This window comes from Ischnura elegans, chromosome 12 (assembly GCF_921293095.1).
Source record: "Ischnura elegans chromosome 12, ioIscEleg1.1, whole genome shotgun sequence".
Classification (NCBI taxonomy): Eukaryota; Metazoa; Arthropoda; class Insecta; order Odonata; family Coenagrionidae; genus Ischnura; species Ischnura elegans.
This window is the reverse complement of record NC_060257.1, coordinates 44338717-44351457: the sequence shown is the minus strand read 5'-3', so window position 1 is coordinate 44351457 and position 12741 is coordinate 44338717. Positions and strand designations below refer to the sequence as shown.

Sequence of the window (12741 nt, the reverse complement as noted above, 5' to 3'; positions counted from 1 at the left end):
AATCCATCGAGATCCGGCTGACAAGTAGCACCCTCAACCGTGACGCCGGGTCTTCACTAAGTAATGTATGGAAACCGGCACTTAGGATAATAAGATTGGCTGCCTCCCGGCCAATTACGTTAGACCTTGCAACCAATTGAAGACTATATAAGCCGGCAAACTTCATCCACTCACCATTAGCTCTGGGGATGGAACCCGACTAGTGTTCCGAAACGTCGGTAGAATGGAGGGAGACCACCCGGCTGGAAGCCCAAATAGCCTTTTTCGAGTGCGGCATGCCCTATCCACCATGCCTTCTCTAGCGTGTGGTTTTCCATCTAAACCTTTCTTCTCCTATTCCCTGGTTAATTTTCTCCTCTCTCACCCTATTTGTCCATGTGATCTCTTACCCGTCACTAGCTCTCGTCTTCTTGTCCTCTTCTCAATTTCTCCATCTCCCGAAAACTTATCCTGCTACCATAAGGATAAGACGCTTCCTCCTGTGGAATCTCATCATATTGACTCAATCTTTGACGTGGCAGTGATGATATAAATTCCGCAGATTCGCCATGTACTCGAGATTACGCTTCCAAATCTGTTTTAATCCCCTCCCGTCTCATGTTCTCTTCCTCATCAACGCTCAAACCTTGAAGGAAGCTTTGGGTTTGTACTCATCCGTCTTACCTAACGACCAATTTTCTCCGAAACAATAACAATACAACCTAATCTTTGGGACGAAGGCTTCTGGTGCCGATCTCTCTTTTCAGGTACAGCTCGGGTTTTTTCGCATCACTTACCCCCTTATACCAGACACAACCTCAGATAGGTATATTTTCCGTCACACAAATTCTGACTATTTTTTCAGTATTGTGCTCTTCACTAATATTTCTATAATACTTTATCGGGCTGATTCAAGCAGTGAGTATATCTCAGAATCATTATTATGATAAAATACTTATCGGGCTGATTCAAGCAGTGAGTATGATTCATTAAATTGTTATAATACAATATTTTATCGGGCTGCTTCTAGAAGTGTGTAATAAAAGCCAATAAAATATTGTAGAAATAGTTTTAAGTATACCGGGACTAGCCACCATGATAACTTTACGGGAGTCACCCGCAAAGCACAAATTGTGCGAAAAATCCACAGGGAAAATATCATTCACCATGACTGGATTGAAACTCGGATCCCCCGATATATATTTGTGAAGAGTATAATAACGAAATGAGTATACAGGGTGTTTTAGGAGGAACATGCAATACTTCAGGAGGTGGAAAGGAGATAATTTTAAGTATTTTGTTGGCAACTCCTTAGTTACTTAGCTATGGCAACGCAAAAATGTTTTTGGATGCACTTTCCAGTTGCCATGGAAACAGTTTTCCTGGGATATCCAGCCTTTCCGACATTTTATTTAATACTCTGGATTTTTAAGGGCATTAAATAATTAAGGTTGGATGAAAATAAGCGGCTGTAACTGTCTTCAGCCATTAATCTTTGAGCTAAATATTACCAGAGCTCTAAGCGAGTATCTGCAAATACCATTGCGCTATCCATGTGTTTGGAAATTGAGACCTAGAAGCCATGAAATACAGGTGCATTTTTTATAAAACCGGAGATATATATAGAAAATGGTCGCTAGGGTACACAAATTATTGTGGTGTGGGGAAACCATTGAATCACTGAATCTGCCTGTTTAAACGTATCAGTTATTCACTTATATCCCTTTAACACACGAGATATCACGAGACATTATTCAATACACCATGATCCGCAAATCACTCAAAGTTATTTAAGTATACCGGGACTAGCCACGGTGATAACTTTTACGGAGTCACCCGCAATGCACAAATTGTACGAAAAATCCTCGGAGGAAAAATCACAGAGGCGAATGATTTTTCCTCTGTGGATTTTTCGCACACTCAAAGTTAGCAAAACCAGTATATAATATAGGTATAGAGACATTTATTTTCACAACACTTGTCATTTTCACATCTGATAATTATTTTTAAATAGAAATTAGGGGCATTTTTTCTCAGTTCACGAGAATATTCTGCATTATATTCATGGTTGCCACTGCGACATCTGTAGGAAAAAATTTGAACTGCATGTGCGAAAATATTTAGGAAGAAGTGTTCATCACTTATTGAATAATTACATAATGGTTTAAAAGGGAGAGTGTGACATTGGGTCAAATTTCATTTTTTAGTTGTATTATATTAGAATTAATGTATTTAATGGATTGTTTGAAATTGGTTTATTGGGACAATGTTAAATTCTTAGTAGTATGAGATTAGAATTAGTGTATTATTTTTACCATGGGTATCTATTCTGTTTCTATGTATTGCTTAGAATTTGTCATTCATGTACATTTAATGCTGCCACCAGGCAATAGCCTCCCTGCAGCAATGTATAATAATAATAATACGAGAAAATTGGCAAAAAAGTTAAGAGAGGTATTTTGCCGAACGGATAGATACGAGCATTAGTTTTTCCCCCCAACCATCAAGGATTTCAATAAATAATAGTCGCAATTTCGTTTTAGCATTTGCTTTTTATATGCAGAATGCTGGTACCCTAGCACCCCCTGAACTTCTTTTTCACGCATTTTTGGGCAGTTTTTGGGGTAGTATTTGAATGCAAATTTAGATGTACAACAGGTTAATGCAGTCGTATCGGCTGACGTTTCGGAAAACGGCATGTCTACCATTCTCAAGGCGTGTTTTCGTCTGAATGTCGAAATTTACACTGAACTAAATTGACAGTTTGACGAGAAAAGATTTATTAAATAACTTCAATAGAACATCAGCCAATCAGACGATAACTGAGCTTTATTGTCATACTCGTCAAATGATAAATCCATTTCAGTGTGAATATCGACATTCAGAGAGTGACACGCCGTGAGAATGGAAGACAAGTCGTATTCCGGAAAGTCGGACAATACGACTGATATAACCTGGTGCAGATCCCGAGAAGAATACCCAAGTTTAAAAAAGATGCCTGTGGCGCAGTTGCCATAGAGGCCATTAAAATAACACAGAAAACACAGATGATCTTTCCTTTGAAGCAATTCGAGGATGGGGGGATCAGGTTATTGTGGTGGCTAGAGGGCTGGCTTTCCACCAAGTCGGTCTGGCTTCAAATCCCAGCGCTGGAAGACATTTTTCTGAAGCTGCCCGATCCCTGCTCGTTGCCTTATGGAGGGCACTTCAAGCGCAACACTCCGTCCGTCGGATGGGACGTTAAGCCGTGGTCCCCTGAGCGCCTTTCGTTAAGAGCAGGCTAACGCCGACGCCTGCTTTCTTTCCACCCTTCCTTTATGGCACAATTATCTTAGCTGTCAGTCGCCTCCTCCAATTACGATACCAATTGGTGGTGGAACACCAGTTTTATAACTTAATGAAAGAGCAGCGGCAGTTTTTCCGCAATTTTATTTCATAATGTACGGCGTGATTTTTCCGTCAAGTCATTTTCAAGTACATTAAACAGGAAAGACCATCTGTATCTCATTTGTTATTTCAAATGAGCTTCTGTCGCAACTCTACGACATCTATTTTTAATTTTCCAGTAATATTGCTTAAAAACACTGCTTTTAAGGTACTTTATGCAACCATAAACTACGCAAATCAGCCAATAATATTTCATAGTGTTGAATCCCCGTAAATCTAAACAAAATATTTATATGTTAACGATAGGTAACATATCTTAACGACTTTATAAGGCGAATTTTTAGTTATTTATTATTTTGTCAACAACCAAATCAAGGTCAGAAAAAATTCTTTTCACCAAGATATTAAATATGTTTCTCATTCAGATGGTATTCCGATGAGGTGTTCCTTGAGCAGGAAAAATACAAAACTTTTGAGACCTCAGATAAATTAATTTTGGCAGTTTACAAAAAGATTGGAACTTGAAACAAACCTAATTAAAAATTTGAAAGTAACTCTGTAAAACTACTTTTTGATGTGAATATATATTAGCGACGGAATAATCAATTTCAATTGAAATCTAAAATCGATTTTTAATAGCCATAGATCGAGGAAATCGAGCAATGATCTTCGAGTTTCGATTAAAAACTCGATTTTTCAACTTCGACTTTGACCGTTCTTCAAGGCCGGTAAAATTGGAACGACATGCCCTCAATTATCAAAGAAGCATCTCAATCAGTTGATCTTTATTAAAAACGTTAGTGAATAAGAATGGTACCAAGTGGTGATTCCATAACTTCAATGTGCGTTCTTCAGTAAATGTTAACTACTAAAAGTCCAGGCATATATTTCTAAGTAGATTTTTCCTACAACTCAAATGTGTATTTAGTGTTTATCGAATGAATATATAACATCATTTTATAAAAACTGTGTTTTTTTACAAAACAACCGTCGCAAATTTCGATTTTTGTGGAAAATTTTAGATTTTCATTACGATTAGCAATCGATTTCAACGCCTATTTCTCCGTCACTAGTATGTATTATTCTATCCTCGCATTGCTAGAATCATCCTTAAGGTTGTCAAACCTTCTATGCTTCATTCACACCCAAAATAGAACGAACGATTTTTCCGAGTGTTTATCGAATGAATAAAAAACATCTTTTTGTAAAAACTGTTTTTTTTTCCAAAGTAACTGTCACTTTTTTCGATTTAATCGATATTTTTGTTCAAATTTCGATTTTTGTAGAAAATTCGAGATTTTCATTTCAATTAAATATAGATTTCGACCGACATTTTTCTATCAATTATTTATATGATTATATCCTCGCATTGCTTAAATCATCCATAAGGTTGTCAAACCTTCTATCCTTTATTCACACCCAAAATAGAACGAACGGATTTTTCCACCGAGAATTCCGAACCTGCCATTTTCAACCCTAGTCCTTTTCCTCCACTGCGACAGTCTGCACGAGCCAGGCTCGAGGTCCACAAAAAGTGGTATGGGCCCCTACTATTTCCATGGAGGCACACAGCTCGTGTCAAGAGAAGGGAAAAGTTGGAGGAAGCGGGGGAATGCCTTTGGGACGAGTGTGAAGGAGGTGAGAATAGAAAACAACTGACGGTCGCCAGGGATGAAGACATATGACAAAGGTGCGGCTACTTTTTCTCCTTTTACGTCCCTTTACGCATCCTACCTTAAAAAAAACAAAACCCGACGAGTGAAAGGCGCGTGAAACTTTCCGTTACGAATGATTCTTAAGGGCGTTTTACACGGGGCACGCCATTGCACGATGTGACGTGTGTACGAAGGCACAATATAAATTGCGTCGAGTAAAGCGGTGAATTGCAAGAACACTTGCGAGAATACGTGGATGCGAGACGGCAAAATACCCCTTGCTCTAATTCCGAGCTCGGAGAAAATTGCTTATTTTCTCCGTGTCGCTCCTATGGATATCTATTCTCAATTGTTAAAGTAATATGAGCATTGCGCGTAGCCTCCTAGTATCTAGCGGCTGGGTAAAGCTGTCTGTACGCCCGTAACCCGTGAGGAGTATTTGTAATATTTCAAACCCTGCCGCGTGAACGGCGGTGAAATGTAAGAATTGCCATGAGAAAAAATTCCCCTGGACCGGGAATCGAGCTGCGGACCTTTGGCTTTCCGGGCCACTGCGCAGACCACTACGCTATCCAGGTTCTTTAATTCTCATGGCAATTATACCGAGGCTCATCGCACTAGGTGTTAGGCCACTTCCAAGAAACCACAACCGGCTGAGAGCCTCAAACCTGCGCTTAAGCCGCGAAAAGCGGTATTTGTAATATTTATAACCCTGCCTGGTGAACGGCGGTGAAATGAGTACCCGAGTATAATATACCAGGAAAAATTAAAATCTTTCATCGAAGGTTTCGTTAATATTGCATAAACAGGATGTCTTTCCACTACACCACGCCTGACTCCGTTGCCTTTATTCGGAACACCTTGGACGGAAGTGTTCTCGGAGCGATTTCGATCGAGAGACGAAGATATATTCTTCGATTGTTTCGTCGACGCTTCTGCGGAAAAGAGACAAGAGGAAGAAGAAGAGCATTGGGCGAGCTATGTGTGTGTTCGAAGGGAGGCTATTCGTGTGGAGGTCGATACGGATCTCGGCCGACGGCGGCTGTTGAAATGGGAACAGCTGAACGTGCACAAAAAAGCTGACCGCATTCGAAGCCCTCCTCGCGGGTAATCTCTTAGGGGAGGGTGGAGTAAATTTCCGCTTTAAAAAAGGTTCTGGAATCATTTACCACTCAAAAGTTTATAATTTATCGCAATGTACAATCGTGCACTTGATATAAATGAAGCCATTTTTTTTCTCCATCACTCAAGCAGGGAGCGGGCAGCCCCTGAAAAATCTATGCCACCGCCGGGATATGAACCCAGGCGGACTGGGTGGGAAGGAAACACTCTTGCCACCGCACCAAATCGATCCCGCCACCCATCAAATGCTTCAAAGGAAAGATAGTCTGTGTTTATCTTTAAATTTCAATGAGCCTCCGTTTCAACTGTGCAAAAAACATCTATTTCAAAGTTTTCATTGATTTGCTTGAAATACAGGATGTCATTGCACTGCATTTCGCCTGCCCCTGATTACTGATAATCGGAACGCATATACTCTTGGAAGTGTTCTACATCTACATACTACCCCGCCAGCAGCCTAAAAGGCGTGTGGCAGGGGGTGTTAGGGCAACAGCCATTTACACATGAAAAGGAAGTGCTCTAACACAATTACGACTAGCATTCGTTTAAGTCTTTTATGGTTCGGGGGAAAAACGAATTCCCATATCTATCCTTTCGGCAAAACATCTCTCTTAATTGGTCTCTGCATCCTCTTCGGGTTTTCACCGCGTCCGTTGGGTTTTGGCGACAACAGTTTCGCTGACATTGCAGTCAGCGTCTTCAGGTTGAAGGTGAAGTAACGACGACGGCGACGATCCTCAAAAATGTTCGGGCTTATATACCCCTGACTCGTCCAACCTCCGGTGCGTATATATACCATAGAGGTGACTGGAGGGGGCGCGCCCTATCCTTTCCAATAGCGGGAAGTGAAGCCAGGGGGGCGTGGCCAAATTGCGCATTTAGCCATGATGCTCTGTCCTGCTATAACACAGAGTCTTACGGGGCAACGACAATTTTTTGCTTTCAACTCATTAAATAATACCTTTAGGCATTTTTCGCGAAAGGTACGATGAAAATAAATAGTAATGCATGCCCAAAGAATAAATTTATGCTGGATTAGAGCCCTTGTGACCTGCAGGAAGACAATAATCAACGGACAATGAGTTGTTTAGTCAAGCATAATTGACTCAATATTACTAGCTAAACAATGGCTGGCAATTCGAAAATTGCATTAATTTCAACTTAATGAATCTTAATCCGGAAATTAAAGATCAATTGAATATGTTGCTATGCACCGTCGTTACTTCTACGAACATAGTAATCACCATGGAACTCGTCATGAACTGCTCCTGTACGATAGAAATATTGACCAAACCCGAAGTTAAAATAAGTTTTACGACATTACGCAGAAAGAACTTACGACTTTGTTCCACATAATTCCATTTTCACTGTCAAAGCCCCCGAAAAAGAACGGCGCTACCTCTCGTAATGCAAGTTAATGCACTACGAGTGCGTACGTCCGCAGTTGACCATGCTCAAGTAAGATTGACGGTCGAAAGATTGCGAAACCACTACGTTTTCGATACAAATTATTTTATTTTTACAACCCAAGCCCCTGGAAAATATCCATACTACAGCAAGTAATGCCCCTTTGCACGCGAGTGAACTCGTCTGAGTGCGTGCCTCTGAATTTAACTTGACGAAAAGGTCGACATATTATGATTTTTCAAAGAAAAACAAAATCAAGCATAAAAATTCATTTAATGGGCAAATTACAAAAAGATTAATTCACGATACAAAAAATTTTCACATTGCTCAAGTACAAGATTCAACTTTGGCAGATCAACAGCAAATGTAAACATACACAATGCATGGGTGAGGCCAAAAATGCAAAACCGAAATGCAAACAGCTAAGGCGATTGCAATTCATAAGTTTTCCAGTGAGCAACTGCCACTCTTCATGATTCATCACAGGAAAGTAAATGGTGAAAGGTTTTCGGAAATGGCTTAATAAAAGGACCAGCAAACTTCCAAGGATATCCTGAAAAAAGTAGAAAGGCTGCGAAAGTGAATATGTATAGGTGGAAAGAAAATTCCTCTACAATAACCATTATTTTTATAAATACACCAATTCCAAAAAATATTACTATAGATAATGTATTTAAATTAAGGTACTAGCAATAATTACCACTTCCTGCCCTGTAAAGTTTAACATATGCTGAGAATAACAATCAAATAACGTAATTAACAGTGTCCTGTGATGCCTTAAGGTAATTACAAAGGGCAGAGGCTGGACTTATGAGAAAATTGACATTGTTAACTGCCCGCATATTATTTGTAAGAATGAAGTGTATTCTACCTAATCGCCTCTTTGAACCCCAAACACTCCTCCCCACTCTATGACTACACAGATGTTTCAAATTTCTGACCTTCACCAACGCCTGCTCCTTTCATGGTTTCTATGACTTCTCTTCCTACCTTTCCCATTCACTACCCTTAAGGAATCTCTCGACCCCCCCACTCCTTCAATGACCAAACTTTTTAGTCAAACTGTCCCCCACTCCCTTGCTATCCTTCCCACCCCAACCTTTTCTTGCTGGACGATATATATAAAGCGAGGAAGGCAAAAATTTGTACCTTGATAATGACACTACGTGTCGAAACTGGGTAAGTATTCAAATAATATTGTATGAAAGTTTACCATTCATAGTTTATTCTCATGGAAATCAAATAATGATGCAATGGTAACTCTCAACACAAAATCCAAAATTGAATACAATGCCACACGATTTCAAGTTATCGCACACCTGAAAATAAACACAGAATTAAATGGTAGAGAATAAATAACAGAAATTCGCAAAATTTTCTTATGCAATTATAAAAATTAGTACAATAGAGGATCTTCAAGGATAAATCTAACACCTTATATCCAAAAATGGAATGATACCACATTTACCTTGAGTATCCTGTCAGCAAAAGGGACTTACAATGGAGGCTGAGAAAACTATATAAAAATTTAATGCTCAACTTTGACATCCAAGAAGACGATAGAACCAAATACAATGGATTATAAATAAGTGAGGTGCTAAAAAACTGATTCTTAAACATTTACCACCATCATCAACAGTTTCTCTGACATCTTTATACAACCTGCAATCTTCTGACACTTCGTAATACAACCTGCAAGGCAATGAAAAATTTCAATATCCTTCAATATCAACAAACACCAAATATCAAACAATAAGAGGAGAAAAGACTACCACTCCAGAGAGAACTGAGAATCTTCCAAGTAATAACATACAACTCCAGCAAAAGAAGGAACTAAATACAATGGATTGCATTCAAGATGTCAGAAATCACATAATTTTTTCAAACATCAATGATAACCAGCTCCAGGTACGTGATAAATCCTGCAGAAGTAAAGGAGGAGTAAATATAATTTAAGTTTATGACACGAATAGTAGGTACATATTTCATTATTAGGATACAAAACACAACCATTTCACTAGTAGTTGAAAGTTCTTTCAGATCAAAGAAGGTGATTTTTGAAACATTCTCCTCCAAAAAGATGATGGACCCAATGGATACAGATGATTTCAGGTAGACTGCAGGCAACTAATTCTCCAATTTCATTACCAGCATCAGGAACTTAAGGAACAGGTTCATGTTAAATCCTGCAGATTTACAAGAGGATAAAAATCATTTAAATATATGACAAGAATAGCAGCTGCATATATTTCATAAAATGATATGATAAACTTACATTTCACGAGTAGTTGAAAGTTCTTTTAGTGTGCAATTTTCAGATCAAAGAAGGTTATTTCAGCAACATTCTCCTCCAAAAAGATGATGGACCCAATGGATACAGATGATTTCTGGCAGACAGCAGGCAACTAATTCTTCAATGTCATTACCAGCATCAAGAACTTAAGGAACAGGTTCATGTTAAATCCTGCAGATTTACAAGAGGATAAAAATCATTTAAATATACGACAAGAATAGCAGCTGCATATATTTCATAAAATGATATGATAAACTTACATTTCAAAAGTAGTTGAAAGTTCTTTTAGTGTGCAATTTTCAGATCAAAGAAGGTTATTTCAGCAACATTCTCCTCCAAAAAGATGATGGACCCAATGGATACAGATGATTTCTGGTAGACAGCAGGCAACTAATTCTTCAATGTCATTACCAGCATCAAGAACTTAAGGAACAGGTTCATGTTAAATCCTGCAGATTTACAAGAGGATAAAAATCATTTAAATATATGACAAGAATAGCAGCTGCATATATTTCATAAAATGATATGATAAACTTACATTTCACGAGTAGTTGAAAGTTCTTTTAGTGTGCAATTTTCAGATCAAAGAAGGTTATTTCAGCAACATTCTCCTCCAAAAAGATGATGGACCCAATGGATACAGATGATTTCTGGTAGACAGCAGGCAACTAATTCTTCAATGTCATTACCAGCATCAAGAACTTAAGGAACAGGTTCATGTTAAATCCTGCAGATTTACAAGAGGATAAAAATCATTTAAATATATGACAAGAATAGCAGCTGCATATATTTCATAAAATGATATGAGAAACTTACATTTCACGAGTAGTTGAAAGTTCTTTTAGTGTGCAATTTTCAGATCAAAGAAGGTTATTTCAGCAACATTCTCCTCCAAAAAGATGATGGACCCAATGGATACAGATGATTTCTGGTAGACAGCAGGCAACTAATTCTTCAATGTCATTACCAGCATCAAGAACTTAAGGAACAGGTTCATGTTAAATCCTGCAGATTTACAAGAGGATAAAAATCATTTAAATATATGACAAGAATAGCAGCTGCATATATTTCATAAAATGATATGAGAAACTTACATTTCACGAGTAGTTGAAAGTTCTTTTAGTGTGCAATTTTCAGATCAAAGAAGGTTATTTCAGCAACATTCTCCTCCAAAAAGATGATGGACCCAATGGATACAGATGATTTCTGGTAGACAGCAGGCAACTAATTCTTCAATGTCATTACCAGCATCAAGAACTTAAGGAACAGGTTCATGTTAAATCCTGCAGATTTACAAGAGGATAAAAATCATTTAAATATATGACAAGAATAGCAGCTGCATATATTTCATAAAATGATATGAGAAACTTACATTTCACGAGTAGTTGAAAGTTCTTTTAGTGTGCAATTTTCAGATCAAAGAAGGTTATTTCAGCAACATTCTCCTCCAAAAAGATGATGGACCCAATGGATACAGATGATTTCTGGTAGACAGCAGGCAACTAATTCTTCAATGTCATTACCAGCATCAAGAACTTAAGGAACAGGTTCATGTTAAATCCTGCAGATTTACAAGAGGATAAAAATCATTTAAATATATGACAAGAATAGCAGCTGCATATATTTCATAAAATGATATGATAAACTTACATTTCACGAGTAGTTGAAAGTTCTTTTAGTGTGCAATTTTCAGATCAAAGAAGGTTATTTCAGCAACATTCTCCTCCAAAAAGATGATGGACCCAATAGATATACAGATGATTTCAGGTAGACAGCAGGCAACTAATTCTCCAATGTCATTGCCAGCATCAAGAACTTAAGGAACATGTTCATGTATGTCACACATTCACACTCACATCGTCCAGAATAAAGTACATTCACACGAAGGGGGGCAGCCTTGGGTGAACATAAGGAGGCACAAGATATAAATACACAGTGTTCGCTCATCAAAGCGTCCAGAATAAAGTACATTCACACGAAGGGGGGCAGCCTTCGGTGAACAGAAGGAGGCACAAGATATAAATACACAGTGTTCGCTCATCAAAGAGTCCACAATGAAGTACATTCACACGAAGGGGGGCAGCCTTGGGTGAACATAAGGAGGCACAAGATATAAATACACAGTGTTCGCTCATCAAAGAGTCCACAATGAAGTACATTCACACGAAGGGGGGCAGCCTTGGGTGAACATAAGGAGGCACACGATATAAATACACAGTGTTCGCTCATCAAAGAGTCCAGAATAAAGTACATTCACACGAAGGGGGGCAGCCTTGGGTGAACATAAGGAGGCACAAGATATAAATACACAGTGTTCGCTCATCAAAGAGTCCACAATGAAGTACATTCACACGAAGGGGGGCAGCCTTGGGTGAACATAAGGAGGCACAAGATATAAATACACAGTGTTCGCTCATCAAAGAGTCCAGAATAAAGTACATTCACACGAAGGGGGGCAGCCTTGGGTGAACATAAGGAGGCACAAGATACAAATACACAGTGTTCGCTCATCAAAGAGTCCAGAATAAAGTACATTCACACGAAGGGGGGCAGCCTTCGGTGAACATAAGAAGGCACAAGATATAAATACACAGTGTTCGCTCATCAAAGAGTCCAGAATAAAGTACATTCACACGAAGGGGGGCAGCCTTCGGTGAACAGAAGGAGGCACAAGATATAAATACACAGTGTTCGCTCATCAAAGAGTCCACAATGAAGTACATTCACACGAAGGGGGGCAGCCTTGGGTGAACATAAGGAGGCACAAGATATAAATACACAGTGTTCGCTCATCAAAGAGTCCAGAATAAAGTACATTCACACGAAGGGGGGCAGCCTTGTGTGAACATAAGGAGGCACAAGATATAAATACACAGTGTTCGCTCATCAAAGCGTCCA

The 12741-nt window shown here is 38.8% G+C and overlaps 1 long non-coding RNA gene across 5 annotated transcripts; it reads right to left on the bottom strand.

The window, feature by feature from the left end:
- Window positions 1–8017: 8017 nt before the first annotated feature.
- LOC124169324 lies at window positions 8018–12332 on the bottom strand. Of its 5 annotated transcripts, none has more exons than XR_006867090.1 (11): window positions 11494–12332; window positions 11216–11404; window positions 10938–11126; window positions 10660–10848; window positions 10382–10570; window positions 10104–10292; window positions 9826–10014; window positions 9561–9736; window positions 9323–9472; window positions 9019–9242; window positions 8018–8869 (listed from the first exon to the last, which is right to left on the bottom strand). It is a non-coding gene; the product is annotated as an uncharacterized LOC124169324 (long non-coding RNA). The 5 variants fall into 5 exon arrangements; XR_006867093.1 differs by having other exon boundaries at window positions 8019–8869; window positions 9175–9242; XR_006867091.1 differs by having other exon boundaries at window positions 8063–8103; window positions 8700–9242.
- Window positions 12333–12741: the final 409 nt, after the last annotated feature.